The following is an 18,815-nucleotide window of genomic DNA, read 5'->3' as shown; positions in this document are numbered from 1 at the left end:
TCTCGGAGTTTGTAATGGCTTTTCCTCCCAAGTACGTTTCCTCCGTGTAAAGGAGAAATAGGCTCAGGTGAGACTTTTTGCACCTCAAGAGCAGGAGCTGACATAGAACTTGTCTTTTATACTTTTATTTCTTGCAAGAAAATACTACCTGGGGCTGTTACTCTTGAGTCTACATGGAGGAATTATTAATACAAAAAATATTATCAAAGTTGTTGATGATAATTCACAGTTTTAAAGCATTGATACCCCTTGTTTTCTACACTTTCCCCACATTTTTTGCATATTTCTATATATAGGTAATATTTTGGTATTTTGAAATACCAAATGGCATCTTAAAACTTCACAGATTTAGGCAAAAGCAGCATTAATTTACAAGCCCTGCCGCATCTGAGACCTCTTGTGGAGTTTTCAGTCCTTACATCCTTTACTGTTGCTGCTTTAAAAAGAAAGAATCTCTGGTGGAGTTTCCAGAGGGGTTTTTTTTCCCAGCAGAGGGGGATATCTGACCGTGGGATTCGAACACCCCCAGTGCTCTTGTCGCTTGTTTTATCAATATACATATAAAACTCAATGTTCAAATTAACTAGTTCAATAAGTAATTTAGCTCATTGATTTTCGGGCATATCCTAAGTGCCATTACAAGCTACGGATATTTTAAATGCCATTACCTAATAGAAGGAATGTTTTAAGCACCTTTTATTGATTTTATTACTGCTTTATTTTGCTGCCTTGGTTTAAAAAATCATTTTAACCACTCTGTCATCGAGAAGAAATATATCGTTGGTGAAATACAGTCAATTTCCTAAAAACCTTTGACATCGTTAAATAAGGGATTACAGTTGTTAAATCATGTCGGGCAGTGCTGGAGGGACAACGAGGGATGAGCTGGGGCCGGTGGGCAGGGCTGTGCTGACCTCTGCCACCCCTGCTCCGGGTGGCTCCTGTCCCGCTCCAGGGCCGCTCCGGGCTCCTCCAGCACTCACAGTGTGCCAGGAGGGCGTGGGAGGATCCCACAGCACAACCCAGAGACAATTACGGGGCATTTTAGTGACCTGCTGTGGCTTTTCGTTGAAATTAACTCCCTAACTTGGCGCGTTTGAAGTTTGATTTGCTGGATTGTGTTGCTGGGAGTTGGGTGTATTGATGTTGTGCACAAAAGGAGTAAATTGAGGCAGCTCCCAGGGATTTCAGTCCCTTCCCGGCTCTGAGCAGATTATCAGAATTATTGAGCTAATCAGCTGGCAGATGCAGGCTGGGGATCCCGGCAATGCGGCGCTTAATCAAAGAACTGAAAAGTAAGTAATGAATGTTGGTACTCAATAAAAGGCAGCTAATGAGGTGATTGAGCTGTGGAGTGGCAAACATCAATACTGAGGGGTGATCCAGCTCCAGAGTGCTGAGCTGGAACCCAGAGCTGAGAGGTTCTGCCCTACCTGAGCACCGGCATCTCACCTGGCGTGGGCAGGGAGGGAGGGAGCTGCATTTTGCTCTTTAAGTGAAACAAGTGATTCCATCAGTAATTGTTGGGCTTAATTTTATTAAAAAACCCCCAACCAATACCCCCACACAACCCCCAAACTTACACAGAACTGTTTTCAGAGGTTTAAGAATGGTTTCCAAATTGAAAAAAAAAGAATAAATCATCATAAAGTAGTTTAAAAATCAAATTAATCATTATAGGTGTTAAATCAGCCTCTGAGTGCCTTGATAAGCCCCAGGGGGAGTGGGGAGGGGGTCGTGGCTGTGTCTGTGTCCTGGTCAGGGGGTACCAGGAATGCACTGCAAAAGGAGGTTTGTTTGCACCAAGTGAACACGAGGAACCTGAAACTTTCTTTTGAATCCACTTTTGCCCTGATTCTCTTCCTTGGTTAGGTGCTGTAGACTCTCCTCAAGTGCCAGGTTCTGACTGGTGACACAGGGGACACCTTTGTGTTCTTTGTAGTGATGAGAGTTAGAAAAAGATCCAGGGGAATAATCCGTGCAGCTGGGAAATACTGATATGTGATACTTTGGATCCTAATCCTAAATGACTCTTATTAATGTGCTCCTTTAATACTGGTTGGTTTTGTTTTTCAGGAAAAACCTTACTTAATTTTTCCTAGATTTAGACTGAACACTTAGAGACCATGTCCATTAATATGTATTTTTCTTGAGGTGCCTTCTAAAATGTGTTTAAATCCATCAGGAGAAGCTGAGTTTTCTCCAGACCTGTTGATAGTTTGGCACATAATACCTTTGTACTCCCAGTTTGAACAGGAAATATATTTATTTCCCTATAAATATGTTTAGCTTTGTCCAAATAACCGTAGTTTCCTGTTAAGATTTCCTTGTCCAGGGTGTGCCATAAACTAGTTTAGAAGGAATGGTGCTGCCTGGAATTGAGCAAGGATAATGCAAGGCATGGAAGCAAAACAGAAAGCCACCATCACATTAATTGTGATTTATTTTGGTTAAAGTGTCATTCAGTGACGTGCTGACACTGTCAGTACATGATGGCCTGAGCCAAACTGCAGTTTCCTTCTGAACACCTCCAGATAACCATTATTTACCCCAAATATCTGTTCTAGAATGTCATTTCTAAAGCAAATTATTAAATCTGTCATTATAAATAGATCTATTTGCTTCCTGATATAAGCTTTACATATTTGTGTAGTAATAATTTATTTCTCTGTTTCCCTATAGAGTGCTGTTGCTTGACCGAAGCTCTCTGTGTGTGTGTATATATTTATATATATATAAAATTAAATATATGTGTATAAAGTAGAACTCATGTTACTGACCACAACTGGTCCATCTGTGAATATTGTTGTAGTTTCTGCCAAGGGATTTAAGGCCTTTTGTACCTGTGGGGTAACAGGTGACTGGGATAATCCTGCCCTTTCTCTAACAGTGGAATTTTGATAACTTCGGATGTCAAATCATCACTTTCTTTAGTTAAAAACTGGAAGTATTGTCAACATGTCATATCAAACTATGGAAAGTATTTCATGTTTTATATTCTATGCATCTGATTTTGTTGCCCTGTCCAGACATCACAGGGCATAGAAACACCAGAAATAAGGGGTTTTAATAACTAAGTCCTGACTCTAATTTTCTATTTCAATACAGAGTGATTTCCTCATGTTATTCTGGTCCCTTTGCTACAAAATGATTAAAAAAAAATGGTGGAAACAAACAGTTAAAAAAAGCAAGCACAACAGGTTCTAGTCATAGTCATTTTTCCACACCTTGAGGACTAGCAAATTCTTTAATATGAGATTTTATTTGTACAAAGCAAAACTTCAAACCCACTCCAAAGCTTTCTTATTAAGTGCTGTCAGTGCGGTGATTTACAGGGGCAATAAAGATCTGGAGGGGGCACATTCATCACGGGGTTCAGCGCACCAGGAGCCATTTTCTGCAGCGCTAAAGCCAAGTGATAAAATGAATTCTTTTGTTCTATAACCAAGACACATTCCCTGGGTTTTGTTTTTTTGGTTTTATTTTTTTTAAATGTGTGTTGGACTCCTTGGCTTGTAGCTTGGCCGTGTTCCTGTAACGCATTTATAAATAATGAAAAATTGCTCTCATGCAGATGTGATGATGCATCTGGCAAACCCCACTGTCTGAAAGACAGGAACTTGCTTCTACTTTGGCTTATTCACTAAGTTTTCTCCAGTGTTGATTCTTGTAGGAGTTTTTAACAGCACTTTCCAAACTAGATGGTTTGGGGGATTTTGTTTGGTGTGGTGTTCTTTTTTTATTATTTTTTTAAGGTGATTCTATACCTCTCTGCAAAGCTGAAAGAGTTCTGGTTAGGAAGTAATAAAAAGTATTTAAAATAAAGAGCCATGCTCATGGAGTGCAGTGTGATTTGGAAAACTTCCCTTGCTTCCTTTGTTTCTAAACTCGTGTTTGAGTGACTTTGGGGAGGCTGCTCTGTAACGTGTGTGGAGAGAAAAGTTGGGCTTCTTGTCCGGAGCCAGATGTTGCTGTTTGTGTGGGCACTGCCCAGCTCTGCTGGGGGAGGAACTATTGGCCAGAGTCGGTGTCTCTGCGTGTGAGCACCGGGCTCGGAATCCCACTGTACAGTGAGAATGAAAAAAGGGAATTCTGGTTTTTCCCTATAAAAATGCCGCCACCTACGGGCTATGCCTGGAAGTTCTGGGAAGCCCTGTCACACCCATCTGCGTGGTGGTGTTGCACGGGCACCTCCGAGACAAAAGTAGGAGAACCGCGTTGCAAAAAGTGCTTTCCAGTATAATTCTGCATATCTTTAATTGTGAATATAAACCTGTGTGAAGTTTTGGCAACGTTTTGTTTTCAGTGGGGCTGCTGCCATAACCTGTGCCATGGGCAGGGACACCTTCCACCAGACCAGGTTACTCCAAGCCCCATCTAACCTGGCCTTGGGCACTTGCAGGGATCTTGCCAAACCTGTTTATTGATCTTGGGTAAATGCTCTTCCAGCTGTCCAGGGTGTGTGGGACGACCAGCTTTGCACTCATTGTGTCGTACATTCAATAGTGGAAGTAGGACTGGTGCTGCTGCCCCCAGCCCTTGTGCCTGGGAAAGGGTGGGACTGAGAAATCGCAGTGTTTGTTTGGCTGACTCGGAGCAGTTACTTAGCCAGAGGGAAGCTCTGCTACAACAGCCACAAACTCCCACCACAGCTCCTGTACTGGCTGCTGGAAAACTAGAGCTTCAGTTGACCCAAAAAAGGGATTTTGCAGATCTCTTTGCTATAATTTTATGTTGGCACTTGAAATTTAGCAAGAAAAGCTGTGGTCTAGGAGGCTTTTTGCAGAGCTGTGTATGTTACTGCTGATACTTTTATTGCAAAACCTTTAGTCTCTGATATTTAAGGTCAGAAACTGTGTGTGTGTGTGTGTGCTATTCTTTTTTAACCCTGGGGCCTCTTATACTGTAGTGTCATGAAAGATCCTAAAGCTTTGAGGGGAAAAAAAATGGAAATACTTCATTTTATGAAGCAGTTTTGGGGTCAGTTTTTCTGAAATGAATGCTTTTATGTTGGATAGTTTAAAGCCCATCTGTTAACTGAAACCAAGCCTAAGTGAAGTTGCAGTTGTGTTTCCTATTAGTCTTGTATCTTTCCTATTAGTCATGTATGAAAGAATACAGAGCCATCCAGCAGAATTCCAAACAAAAATGGAAAAAGCAGATGGTGAAACTGTGGCCTTGTTGCTTTTCTTTTACAGGAGCAAGTAATTATTAATGGATCACAAAAATACTGTAAGAGTAGTTCTGTAAAGTGTTACCAGAGTCCCCGCTCAAGGTGTCCTTCTGATCATTGCATATTGCAGGTGAAAATTGGCTTATTTCACTCAGAGACACTGAAGAGGGTTTGAAAAATAGATCATGGATGTTATGTCTGGAAGCCTACAGTGAAAGATAAAATACACAATTTTAAATAGTTAAGCACTGCAAGTCTCTCAGGGCTCATTTATTATGTTGTCATGGTGAGCAAGGAATAAAAAAATAAAATAAAAAGGCTGTTCCTTGGGTAGTTGGTACTTAGGGGCAGTTTTCTTTTACAAGAGTTCCACGCTGGCTTAAAGAAAGATCTTGGAGAAAAAGAACAAACTTTATTTTTCAAATAAATTCAGCTAAGAGCTCACAGCCTTCCGTGACACTGCACTGAATTATTATTAGTGTACACTGCTGGGAGAGTAACACTCACTGCTGCTTAACAACAATGTCCTTCCATGGAATTTCAGAGAGACAGTGGGAAAAGGAAAGGCAGAGTTGAGTGCTGCAGGAGAAGGAAACCCATCCAGTTGGAGCCGGGCTCCTGTATCAGGGCTTTGGGGAGGGACAAGGAACACGTTCCGTGCATGCAGGTCCATGTGAATAGGTTGTAAAATTCTTAATGTGTGTGTGAAGCAGGAGGTCCTCTCTTCCCTGAATAACATCTCCTTAGGTGCATTTCTTCCAGACTTTCTCTTTTCCGTTCTTCCCTTGCAGCCAAACATGGGGAATGTATGAAGTTGTGTTTGTGCAAAGCTCTGTTTGTCATGGACAGGAGATGTTAATTTTTTTCCTGACTTCTGTCCTAATGGAAGGTCATGGGTTGCACTTGGGATATTATGACTTTAAAATAGTTGGGAATTGTGTCCAGGCTGTCCCAGCAAGGTTCCCTGACTGAATAGTGGCGTTCTAGCTCATCCATTCTCAGATTCCAGTGATAGTCCCTTTAATTTCCCTTTGCTCCTGTTGGATTCTAGAAAAGGTTAATTAGTTATCCACTGAGCTTGATAAAGGATTTTTTTTTTTTTTTAGAATATAGTATTAAAAGATGTTCTATTGGGGTATGAAGGTAACACCACAAGGGGGTACTATAATTTTATCAAATTTGCCTTGGTAACTTGTTTTATTAAGGTAAAGTGATTACAGCCTGCAGAGTTAATTTTAATATGCTAATACACCACAGCAAGTTGGAAACTTAAATAAAATGATACAATTAATTTAAATTTAGAGAAGGTAGAGAGGCTTAGGAAGGTCACCTGTATGTTACACTGAGATTGAATATAGACTTGGCAGATGTAAAGTGGGTTTCCCAGCACAGGCTCCAGGAGGTCCCGGGGTGTTCTACACTGACCTTTGTGGGAGAATGTTAATACAGCTCTGCAAAAACTGCCTTCTCTGAAAAGTGTTTTCATGTGAGAAAAAGAACCCTTTCCTCTCTCAGCTTAGATGTGTGTGTGGGTTAATGGTTTTAACACCTGTATGGAGGTGGATGTTTATTAGGACTTTTTTTTTTTAAATGGAAAAATGCATCCTCTGGCATTCCTCTGTTAGTGGAGTAATTACTCTTGATTAAAATACATTGCTATGACTCTGGGTGAGGGAAGGTGGGTGGGTGTTAAATCTCCAGGGCTGCCATGGGGAACACGAGAAGGAGGGCGTAGAGCTGCTACCAGTGGTCCCCGTTGTCTTTGGAGGTTTGGATGAGCTCCAGACAGCCATGCTAGAAAACAGGGAAGAAATAATGTGTCAATAGAACACATGAGCTAAGTATTTTCTCCTAATTTCTACAGAAGAGAATGAATTTGTCATTGCTGTGATCCTGTTGAGTGAGTTTTACTCTCATTAGGAGGTTCCCAAGATCACTGTTTCCCCCCAGGATATGGAAAACCAGATTGCACGTCAACAAACCAGTCGAGAGGCTGGTTTGCCAGGGACACTAATTGGGAATGATGTAATTACAGGGGATTTTCCAAATGCTTTTCAAGATGTTTTCAGTGGCTGTTTGCAGTGTGTTACTGAAATCCTCTCATAACGTTGGTGTGTATTGGAGAACTTTGTCTCCAGTGCCCGCAAAGTGGCCCGGTCAGGACATTCTGTGGTCATTCCTTGGCTTTGCATGCAAGATGCACCCAAGGAGCATCGCAGGACATCATTAATTAAGAGCTGTAACCTCAGTGTTCTGTATCTTCCCCACTAAGACCAGGAGGCTGGATTTATGGACATTTGAGTGCCAACAAAAGGCTTTCATTTCCCTGGGTCTGAGCTTTGTCCTGCTTAGGGAAGCTGCAGGTAAAATATGGCAAAACTGGGAGTTCTGGTGAGAATGTTTAGTCACAAAAACCTCACAGGTAACTTTTTTCCAAGAAAAAACAAATGAGTGCATTCTAGATTTGTACAACAAATTATTGGTATTGAATTATCAAATTATATGCACAATTAAATTTTTATTAAATAAGGAATAGCATATGCAATATTATGCTAATCTTGTGCAGTATAACAAGTTTGTAAGTTTAACACACTGTGCGCTGAGCCTCTGCTCTCCAGGGACTCGTTTTAGACGTAGGGCATTCAGCAATTGAAAAGGAAATTAGAAAATGAGTCACTTGAGTAATTTAAACATGCAAATAAGTGTCCCAACTGTGGTGATACCAGATTTAGCTGAATTTACTCGGGCTGCTTTGACTTTATCACCCTAATTATTCCAGCTTTGTGTCAGGCTTAAGAAAGCAGGAAGCCAGAATTCTCTGTTACAGGAGTTTCTCGTGGTGCTGTGTTATTGCACTGTGTGTTCACTAACGCACTCACTGGGAAAAACTTATTCCAAGGGTTTTTTTCCCTGCTAATTAGCAGAACAAAGGCAATCAGGACTGTTCTGTCACCAGAGACTTGAACACACTTGGATTTTATGTGCCAGGCTGAGTGAGGTACAATGCATGTATGTTGTGATAGCAAATGTACAGCACAGCTGAGGGAATTCCTGTGCTGGAACCCCTCAGGAATTCAGTAAAAATTACCTGTTTAGGTAATGATTTTTTTTTCTCAGAGCCATCTCCTTGTGTGGTTTCGATGTTAAAACATAGCTGGCTCCATGAAAATATCAATTATTTTAGAAATCTTATCTACAAGCAACTAGTTGCAAGAGGAATGCTGATGGAAATGAGCACGTGACCCAGCTGCACATGCAGGGCTGTTTTCAGGCTCGTGTTAATATTAAAAGGATGTTAATATAAAACATTAAGATAAGAAACCAGAGTCCAGTCTCCACCTCCATGAAGCCCAGGAGCTCCTGCTGAGCTTTGCAAGTACAGAAGTTCTGTGATTAAATTGATTTAGCCCTTATTATTGGCATTTGGGTGACTATTCTGAGGATGTAAGATTTATTTTTTTTAAAGGTATCTTGGTGATAAAATGCTGAGAGTCTAACAGACATTTCTTCTTAGTTTTTGGTGTAACTCTTTAAATTTTTTCCCTCAGGAAGTGCACAGAACAACACCATTTTTCACATGAATAAATGGAAATAATCTTTGCAGCCGTGGATGCTTCTTAATATTAGTTGAAAGTAAAGTCTCACACAAGGCTTCTAGTCTATAAAGAAGGTGAGAAAACAAATAAGAGCAAGTGTTAATTCGTGTACACAGAATTTGTGTCTGCACAGCAGGTGAAAATGCTACATTAATGCTGGAAATATCTGTCCTGCTGTGTAGTTTTCCTTCCTTTTTATTACTTCAGTGTTTGGTCTCGTATGAATGCACCGTACTTATTTGCATGTTATCATGACGGATTCCTCTTTGCTTCTAGTTATCCATATAAAGAGAGAGATGCTCCACATGACCTCAAGAAAGTATTCAGATGAAACACTATCTTAAAATATCTTGGGTTTCACAGCACACTGTATATATACATAAATTTTATTTTTAGTCGAGGTTATTAATTGCATACAAAAATGCCAACTAAGAAGAATGTTGGTAAAGTGTAATGTCAAACACTTCTAATTATGGGAATGTCAGAGGCAGGGGTCAGTTGGAATGTCCCTGAGATTAAATACAGAATTATCTTGGGTGTGTGACTCAAACATTGAGCACCCGTGTTTGAGGGACCACCAGCTGTGGCCGTGGTCCCACCAAGGAGCTCAGTAATGCCTGTGTTCACCAAGGGACCCAAACCTTCCTCTGGGAAGGGACAGGGATGGACAGTCCATGCTTTTTGGGAGTACCTGCTCAGTGTTCAGTCCTGTCCTTGCCAAAATCTTGAGCTGTACGTCCAAGTAAGCCTGTTTCCAGTAAAAACAGTCTTGCCTTGGTGTCCTGGGAATGCAACATCCTCATGAAGTACAAGAGGAACCGAATGTGATCGATGTTGTGCTCTGTGTTTGGGCTGGATGTTTGTCTGCCCCTGTTATTAATGCTCTTTGGGCTGGCGTGAGGGGTGCTGGAGTAATCTTTAGTGCTCTCCCCCTCGCATGGCCAAAACCACCGGAGCTAACGCGCTCCATGGGCTCCACATTCCTGCTGGAGTGGTCAGCGTGAGCATGACCTCCTGGTGACTGCTCCTCCCAGTGCTGAAGAGCGAGTCATTTGCATGATGTAATTAAAAGGAGCAATTTGTAATGAACCAATTGGTCGGAGAGATCTCTTGAAGGAGTCAGAGGACGGCACAGTGGCTCAGGGAAGCTCTCGAGCAGCGTTGGCCACGCAGGACGTGTGAGCTGCTGTGTCAGTGCTGGCTGGGGGAGCCTGTGAAGGCTGGGCTGAGCTCTCCTTGTGGTTCCTGGCCTGCCAGAGGCAGAGCTGTGCCAAAGCCCTGCTGAAATCTGCTGACTGGCACCGCGGGAGGGCATCCTTGTAGTCTCCGTGTCTATGTCTTCATCGTGCTTGTTGTGTTTTCAGCATTTTGTAAAAGTTCATCCTTCAGGTCTTAATACACAATGAAACATTTAATCATTTGAAGTTCATATTAGGTCTGAAAATGAAAGTAGTCTGGATCCTCCAGAGAAATCTCAGTGACTCCAGACAATATCAATACCAGCTCTTTAAAGCCAAGCTGGCTCTTGGCTGCTCAGGTGACCCTGGGGCATCCCTGCAGCTCTGAGTCAGTGAGGAGACTTCAGTTCCTCTCCAGGTTCTTTTTGGAGCTTTCACTGGGTAGCAAAAATGTCACTCAAAGCTCTCGTTGTTTAGTGAAGTTGTTGCTCTTCAAAGAATGAGTCAGATGAGGTAGCTGTCAAAATATGTGCTTGGTCCTCTTCTGACCTAAAAAGTCTATTTTTTGGTCCCTGATGTCATGAGGCCAAACTTTCTCTCCTCACTGACTTTAGGAAGACAACTGTGATGGTGATACTGCGTTGGATGTGTTGGGAACTACGTAATTAGTGTCTGAAATCAGCACGTAATAGCTTGTCTTCATAAATTTATTTTCCCTTCTGGAAAAAAGTGTTGATATTTTAAGCATTTTAACTGTTCCTGATTAAGTTTTTGCTTCCTTTTATGACATAAAAATTCAGTTTTGTTCATTTTGAGCCTGACTGGAAGGGGAAGTTTGTTTATTTTGGCAGCTTAGTTGTAGATCCGCCAAGAGGAAAATGAAAAACTGTAGCCTGTGGGCATTCTGTGTGTGCTTATCTCCATCCTGCTGGAGGAGGGATAACTGTCTCCTTCATAGGAAAGGAAAACAGTTTGGGGAGAAGCCTCACTTATTTGTATTTTCTCTTTTTGTTTGTTTTTTACTGTAGCAATTCTGCACCACGTCTCTTGGCAGTCGTTGGTGGCACAGACACACCCACAGCTCAGGGTATGTTCTTAAGTACTTTTGTCTAACAGAAGTTTAAATCGATATATTAAATATTTGTTTTTTCTTCTCCTAATGTTTGGATAATAATTTGAGACTGTATATCTTTGAGTACTAATCTAAGAGTGAATCAGAAAACAATAATAATTCCTGTAGGCTCCTTTTTTCGTGTTTTAATTTGGCCAAGGGCACACATTCCAACAGCCCGGGCACAGCCGCTGGTACCCTCAGGACTGTGCTCTCACCACAGCCAGGGACAGGCGTTGTCAGGTTGTCCTGCTGTGATCCCAAACCCTCCCAGACTCCATTGGTCCCGTCAGTTTCCAGCCAGGACACGTGGAGGATGCAGAGGGAGCCTCTCTGCCAGCCCTGATGCCGTGAGACCCCTCGGCTGCAGCCTCCTCTGCACCCACCTGCCCTGCAGTGACACGGGGCCAGCAGAGCTTGGGCTTGGCAGGTAAGTTAGGGACAGCTAATTCCTGCTCTCATGGGATCTGTGACATCTGGATGGGAGGTACCAGACAGCTTTATGTTACAAATCCCAGGATGCTCACTCCATTTGCTTTTGCATTATCATCTACTTAACTTGAAACATGTGAAAGATTCATAGTTAGGAACTTTCCACCAAGTTTTATCACTTTGCTTTGTGTGCTGTTTACCACTTGGATATATGGGAATTTTTTCTTAGAAGGGATGATAGACATGTAAAATCCTAATTTTTAGGAGTCGGTACAGGTTCAACTACTAGTCCTTTTAAAAAAAGAGATTCTAGTGAGGCAGAGAGAACAAACTAGGTTGAAAAAGTGAGGGACCAGGGTGCTTTCTGGTAGTTTTTTTAAAGCTTCTTGCTCAAAGGCATCTCCCCTGTCCTCAGAGGACTTGGGTATTGGTTTGATGTCAGTTCTTTCACAAATAAACTCTTTCTGTTATTCTAATCATACACGTACCCTGCTAATAAAATTCTTCCTCGGGGTATCTGGGAAGAAAACCGTATTCCTTTGTTTGGGCCGGCCAGCGGCTGCAGCACTGGTGGATTAGCAGATGAGAAGCTTATTCCAGAGAAACAGCTTTTTCTGGAAAATTACTTTGACAGAAACCTCTCATTCCTGTGACCAGAATTCACAGGCTTTCGAAGTAATTAGGGGGACTTCAGTAACAAATAAATACATACAGCAAATCCAACAGGAGACTCAACCATTGCTCTGCAGCCTTCCCTGGCTCTGGGTCCCTCCCACCCCTGGGGGAGTGGGGTAAATGAAGGGGAAGAGGAGTCACTGCTGGTGCTGAGCAGCCTTTAGTGCTGGGAAAACAAACTCATCCCTCTCTTTTTAGGCAGAGCTCTCTTTCTTGGAAGCAGGAATGCGGAGGTGTGGTGGGGCAGCAGACACCAGGCTGGAGCTGTGTGGTTTAACATGTGTCAGTTCCTAAGGATCAGTGCAAGGGGCATTCTGCAGACTGGGTACTATGGTATGGAATGTGACTGGAGTGCTGGACCATCACGTGTAGTCCATCCCTGGGGTTGGCACCTGGTGTGTCCCACTGTGGGGCAGACAGGACCGCACAATTCCCCAGCTCCAGAAAGAGAAGAAAGCATCTGCGTTTTCTTGATATGTCTTTAAATCATTAAAAAGTCTTTGGGGGCGGGAAGGGGAAGGGAAAAGCCTCTCTGGAGAAGTGATGCTTTTGATGGCCTTTGCTCTGTGGCTGGTACCCAGCACTGAGCATCACCCTCCTTCTTTTGTGCTAATAACAAAACCACATTGTGGGGTTAAGGTTGCTTTGCTGCTGTACATGTGGGCCTGAGGCAGCACCTTCCCTCTGAGTCAGGGTTTTCCACTCCCTAATGCATGGAGGTGATGAAGACTGAGGGTGTGCCGGGATTCTGTGCCAACTTGGGCAGCTCAAGCTGAGGGAAAAACAGTTTTTCTGCATCTTACTTGGGACTGACCCTAATTATATTTCCTTGTGCTGTCGAAGCGGGTTTCTCTCCCTCCTGCCTCCAATCCTACGGCAACAGGAATCACAGGTCACCATTAAACAGAAGCAAAATCTGAGGTGTTTGAGCTACGTGTGCTGTGGCAACAGCTGGATGGGGTGGGAGTTTCCGCCTGTGTGCTTTCCTGTAAAAGTTTGGGAAAAATCCATTTGCAGAATCAGGATGACTCCCAGTGCAGAATTCCTGTGTCAGCCTGGCACCATGGATCATTGGCATTGGGCTGGTGATGGGCAGGGGGAGGTGAGGTGGCGTGGGCACATTGTGTGGATGTGCCACTGGAGCATCGCCATCCTGATGCCGGAGCCTGCCAGATGCCAGGCCTGTGGGCAGGTGTGGTGGGGGGGATGGTACCAGCACACAGCAGGTGCCCCCCCCGGCCTCATTCAGGCAGGAATGTGCCCAGCAGATTTCCCCCAAAGGAAACATGAGGAAAACATCTTGTTTTAGAGAGATATTTAATATGTTTTTCATATTTGGAAAGCAGTTAATGTCTGGGAATGTCCTTTTGCTCCCTGGCCAGCATGATTAATATTACTTTTGATCTTTTTTTGAAAAAAAATTCAGCGTAAAAGTGATTTATCTGCAAGGAAAGCAACAGCAATTATTTACTCTGTATTCATGGTTAAAGTTGGTTTCTTTTAAAAACTGTTTTGGGGAGGGTAAAAGTTCTTAAAAATAAACATGGTTTGAATTATTTTTAGATTAAAATACTTTATGGAAGGAGAGCTGAGTTTTAGTATTTCAGCAGTAAACCAGGTAGTCAAGACTTTGGGGAAAACACAGATGTAGAAAGGTTTGCAGAAAGTTGTGCTTTCAACTACCTGGAGCTAATTGCACGGAACGGCTGATGAGGATGTTAATGAGAACGCTCCTGGGTCGTGCCCAGGTGGTTGTGCCCAGGTGGGCTGGTTTCGTTGCCTTGCTGTGCTGCCAGCCCTGTGCTGGGGCCCGGCTGTCCATGGGCTGGGCTGTGCTGTGGGGGATGTACCAGCTGGTGGGCACAGGGATTAGGAATGGGACATCACTGGAGCAGGGTGGGATGCTCCCAGAGGTCGCACGTGGGAAAGCGTCACCCACTCAGCTGGTCCTGTAAAGCATTGGTGAAAGGTTCCCTCAGCAGGGCACCATCAGGGGGTTGGTATAGGATTATAATCAGTGTGCAGATCACTCAGGATGTGTTTGGAAAACTGCATCAGAGTTATTGTTCAAGCTTTTTTGCCTGTGAAGCTGAAAGCCGGGTCTCAGTGCCGCAGTCTGGTTGGGAACCATGGAACTGCGGAACAGCTCAGGGGCACAGGATGGAGTTTGTGGTGTTTTAATACGTATTATTTTATCGTGGTCCCTTCCAGAGCCAGCAACAGATGGGTTGCCCTGAAGCCAGGGATGGTCCCTCTTTGCAAACCCAGGTCCACTCTAGCACTGAAACCAAGTGGCTCTTGGGGCTGAACACCACTCGCCCGGTGCATCTGGCTGGGATGCTGCTCGTGCCTTGCTGTGCTAGAGGGGGAGGAGAAAAGCCTGCTTTGGTTCTTCATTTTTTTCAATATAAGTGTTTAAAGCTTGAGTTATCTTTGGGAGATGCAGTAACTGGTGATCCATCCATAACCCCTGTGAGGGGTTTGGGACACGCAGGTGAGAACGGCAAGTGTGGGAGGATGGTGGCACAGCCATTGTCGCAGATCCCTCATGGACAAAGAGAGGACATGAGCTTTACAGCCAATGAGGTTCTGGCCCAAGTTTGTCACAGGTTTTGTATTAATTTTGTGCTTATTTTTCCACATTTCGCTTTTCATAACTTTTTTTTAGAGAATAGGTGAGTTTCTTGTTTGATATTGTTATAGTTTTATCTTTTATTTTACAACTGAAAAAGAGAGAGCCCAGAGGTGTCTCCTGGGCAGTCAGAGGCAGTGAGAGTCCAGCTGGGCAGTGACAGGGTCCTGTGGAGTGGGATGTGTTGAGTCTGGATCTTTGCTGGTTCTTCTGATTGCTTTCTGCCTCTGGCTATGCTGTGTCTAATTAAGAGTAACACATTAAAAAAACCAGACTAAGCTATTGAACCCATAATGCATGAGTAAGCTAAAAGGATAACCCCAAGTTATTTCTCTGCTTACAGAAAATAGCCCAGAGTTTTTCATTTTGTATTAAGGCCGTTCTGGTGTGACAGCACATTATGTACCACAGACACGACTTTCAAAGAAAACACCGTTTATCCTTCTCATTTGATTAAATTCTGGGATGAGTAACAGAGATTTCCTTTTACTTACACATTCCATTAAGGTCCTACAGATGCGATTTGGGTGGAAATATTGCACTGGTCAGATTATTGTGCAAAATCACCCATGTTATTTTCAGCCTTAAAAGCCCAGAGTGGTGTGCCCACCCCAGCTGGGACAGAGACACCTGACAGTGGTTCTGCAGGACTCATGGAGCAAATCCTGTGGAGCAAATCGTGATGGACTCGCTCCCAGTTGGAGCTCTCTGGGCTTCTTCACCTCTGTAGTTGGTAATAGAGAAAATGGTTTGTGCATTGTATTCCTGTTGATAACCTCACAAAACTTGGCTGCAAAATCCCTTGAGGGGTGTTGTTCTGGATGCATGAGCTCAGGCTTCACGGAAAGAGTTTATCATTTCCTCTGCCATGACTGATGCAATTGGGTTTTTTTTGTTCTTATTAGCACTACATGACGAAGGGACATGGCCAGAGAAGCACATTTACTGAGCCGTGACTCACTTCTGTGTATCGAGTAGCCCATGACTCACTTGTGCATCCTTCATCTGCAAGTCTGCTCTGTTGAACATCTGATGGTTTTGATTTGTCTCCTTGGAACTGCCTTGGCACAAGGTTATCCAGGATGATCCGATTGATCAGCAGCTCTTTTGGAGACAAAAAGTTTCCTTGTTGTGGGTGATGTTGCACAGTGCTCTCCAAACTTGACCTTTAGACTCTGGTAGAGATGTTTCCTGGCTGAATCATCTTCACTTTGAGACATCCCCATCACACACCTGATCCCCCTGTGTGGTTGGCCCTTGTTCTCAGTGTGGGATTCGCTACCAGAGTATTTTGATTAATGCAAGTGACTCCTGCAGGGTAACATTTTCTGTGTCAGGATGCTGAGTCCAAACCTTCCATCTCGTCCACTTTGATACAGTTGTTTGTTCTTTTCATTGTTAGTGTACAAAACATAACTCCACTCATAATGAGTTTATGCAGCTAAAACTACCCTGTTCCTAAAGGGAATTTAGATTTCCATTAAATATCGGAACAGTTCTCTGAAAAGTAGTCCATAAATTTTTGTCCTTCTTCAAGTATCTCAGGGTTTGGCAACTGGTTCCTCTGATGGTTTTTGTGTGTGTTTTGTTCTGTTTTTTTTTAATTATACTTGTTCCCACTTTCAGGCAGAGCTTCCACTGGTCCCTCTCAAGGTGCTTCAGCGCACAGATGTGACTCACGTGCTTCAAATCCACAGTGAACTAAGAAATATCTTCTTGAGAGTGCTCAGAGTTGTGAACACTGTAAATGAGAGCAGCAACAGCAGAGATATAGGAAACAGATGTTGTGGCTTCCGGCTGGAAATTTAGTGACTGATCTGGCAAAATACTTAGGACTTATTAGATACAAAAAGGTGCTACAAACCCACACAAACCTGCCAGACTTGGATGTTGCTGCCTTAGATTATGGTGGTTACCATCACTGGCTCACGAGCTGTACAAACATGAAGTAGGTTGTGAGACTCTGTTGTCTTGAATTTGGTCAAAATGTGCTCTTTGTGAGTGGCAAAATCACGTGAAGGAAATGCCAGTGATATCAGAGAATCATGGAGTGATTTGGAAGGGACCTTAAAGCTCATCCTGTTCCAGCCCCTGCCAGGGGCAGGGACACCTTCCACTAGACCAGGTTGCTCCAAGCCCCATCCAACCTGGCCTGGAACACTTCCAGGGATGGAACAGCCACAGCTTCTCTGGACAACCTGTGCCAGGGCCTCCCCACCCTCACAGGGAAGAATTTCTTCCCAATATTCTCTCTAATCCTGCCCTCTGGCAGTGGGAAGCCATTCCACCTTGTCCTGGTGCTCCAGGCCCTTGTAAATAGTCTTCATCTTTCCTGTAGACTCCCTTCAGGCTCTCTAAGGGTAGAAGGAGAAGAAAACTTTCCTTACCAGGTGATATAATTGTACCCACCTGGGTTTGCTAAGTCATGGGTAGTTTTTGGGATGCTGAGTTGTGATCAGTACTTGGTGAATATAAGTGATGTGTTTCAGTGATTTTAAGAACGGTTCTTGCCACTCTGCTTGGGTGTGAAAACAGCCCCTCTGTCACACACACTACCTTTAAGGAGTATATAAACAGAGGTTTCATCTGCTTTCCATTTACTGGCACATTTTGTTGTCTTTGCCATGGGCATTTAAAACTGAGATGTTCTAAAGAGCCCTGCATGAAATTTTAAAGAGACTGGACCTTTCATCTGCTCACCAGCAGGACACCAGATAGATGAACAAGAAAGAAAGAGAAATTGTTTTTGAAGCAATAGCAAAAAAAAATAACAGTAGAAGCAATTATTTTATCAAAGGTTTATTTTTTTTCTTGTTTTTTAAAGACCTTTCCTCGGTTGAAGTTGGCTACCTTCTTATGTATGTTTGATTTGTGGTTTTCACAAGGTCCAAATGAAAAATGTCAGTTGGAAGATGTGTATTGTTAATGAGCAATCACAATGGCCCCAGTGATTTCAGAGAATTTTGGTGCTCAGAGGATTGCAAAACTCTCGTCTTCTATGCTCCAAACAGGCACATGTTTCTCTGTCACACCTCACTCTGTTCCTTGACTATGGACAGACCTTTTCAAAGAGTAAGGATGGAGTTAGTCTTTGTTTGTCTTTGTCATGTTCTTGCTTGTAGTAACATAAATCGTGTTCCTTACAACACAGAGCTGGACTGTGAGCCCTCAGTCCCCTGTCAGGCCATTAGGCAGTAATCTCCACTGGGGTTACTTTGGCCTCTGAGAAGTTCAGTATCGCCTCGCTGCTTCCAGGTCCTTTCAACTTCCTGCAGTTTTTGATTAGTTCTCCTTCTGTTGAATGATCCCCTGCCTGCTGCTCCTCATCCCGCTGGGAGATGCTCCCCGGGGGTGGTGGAAACTCCAGCTGGCCCCCCTCACCCGGCTGGAGTGGCACTGACTTGCTACAGACAGGAAGAGTTTCGGTTTTAATTTTGATGGTGTTCTGGTGGGAAGGGAAATAAAGCTCCTCTCCTTGTGTGTTTATTGTATGACGTGCTGGGAGCAGACTGCAAATACCAATGGGTTCTCCGAGAATTGATTTGGACCGGAAAAGATTTTGAGGAGAGAGCAAAGCCGCTGGCTGTGACAGCCCAGAGTTGTGGGGAGGAAGGTTGGGACTGACAGTTGGGCTGGACTTTACTCCCATGCTGATAAAAACCTTCTTCTGGAGGAGCTCTGCTGTCCAGAACATGCAATGCTGAAGACACTGGGCTGATGGCTTATTTAAGGATGAGGAGAACTTGGAGAAATCGAAAATATGAATAAACATATCTTGTGTTCCTCAATTTCAAGTCTATATACCTTGTATTAATTAAATAGGGCAAGTGGGCAGGGGAAGGATTTATACTGCCAGTAAATATTGAAACTGGGATCTTGTTTGAATTAGGATGATGTCTGCTGGGCGAGAGACACCTACAGCCATATATAAGGCCAAAGCTTCCAGCAGTCCATACTGGCTTCCCTGAAAAACATATTTATATCTTCCAGATCAGTAATTAATCACTCAGTAGGATTT

Source organism: Neopelma chrysocephalum, unplaced genomic scaffold (assembly GCF_003984885.1).
Source record: "Neopelma chrysocephalum unplaced genomic scaffold, ASM398488v2 Primary Assembly neopelma1_68, whole genome shotgun sequence".
NCBI lineage: Eukaryota > Metazoa > Chordata > Aves > Passeriformes > Pipridae > Neopelma > Neopelma chrysocephalum.
The sequence above is the reverse complement of the archived record's forward strand: the minus strand, read 5'-3'. Positions refer to the sequence as shown.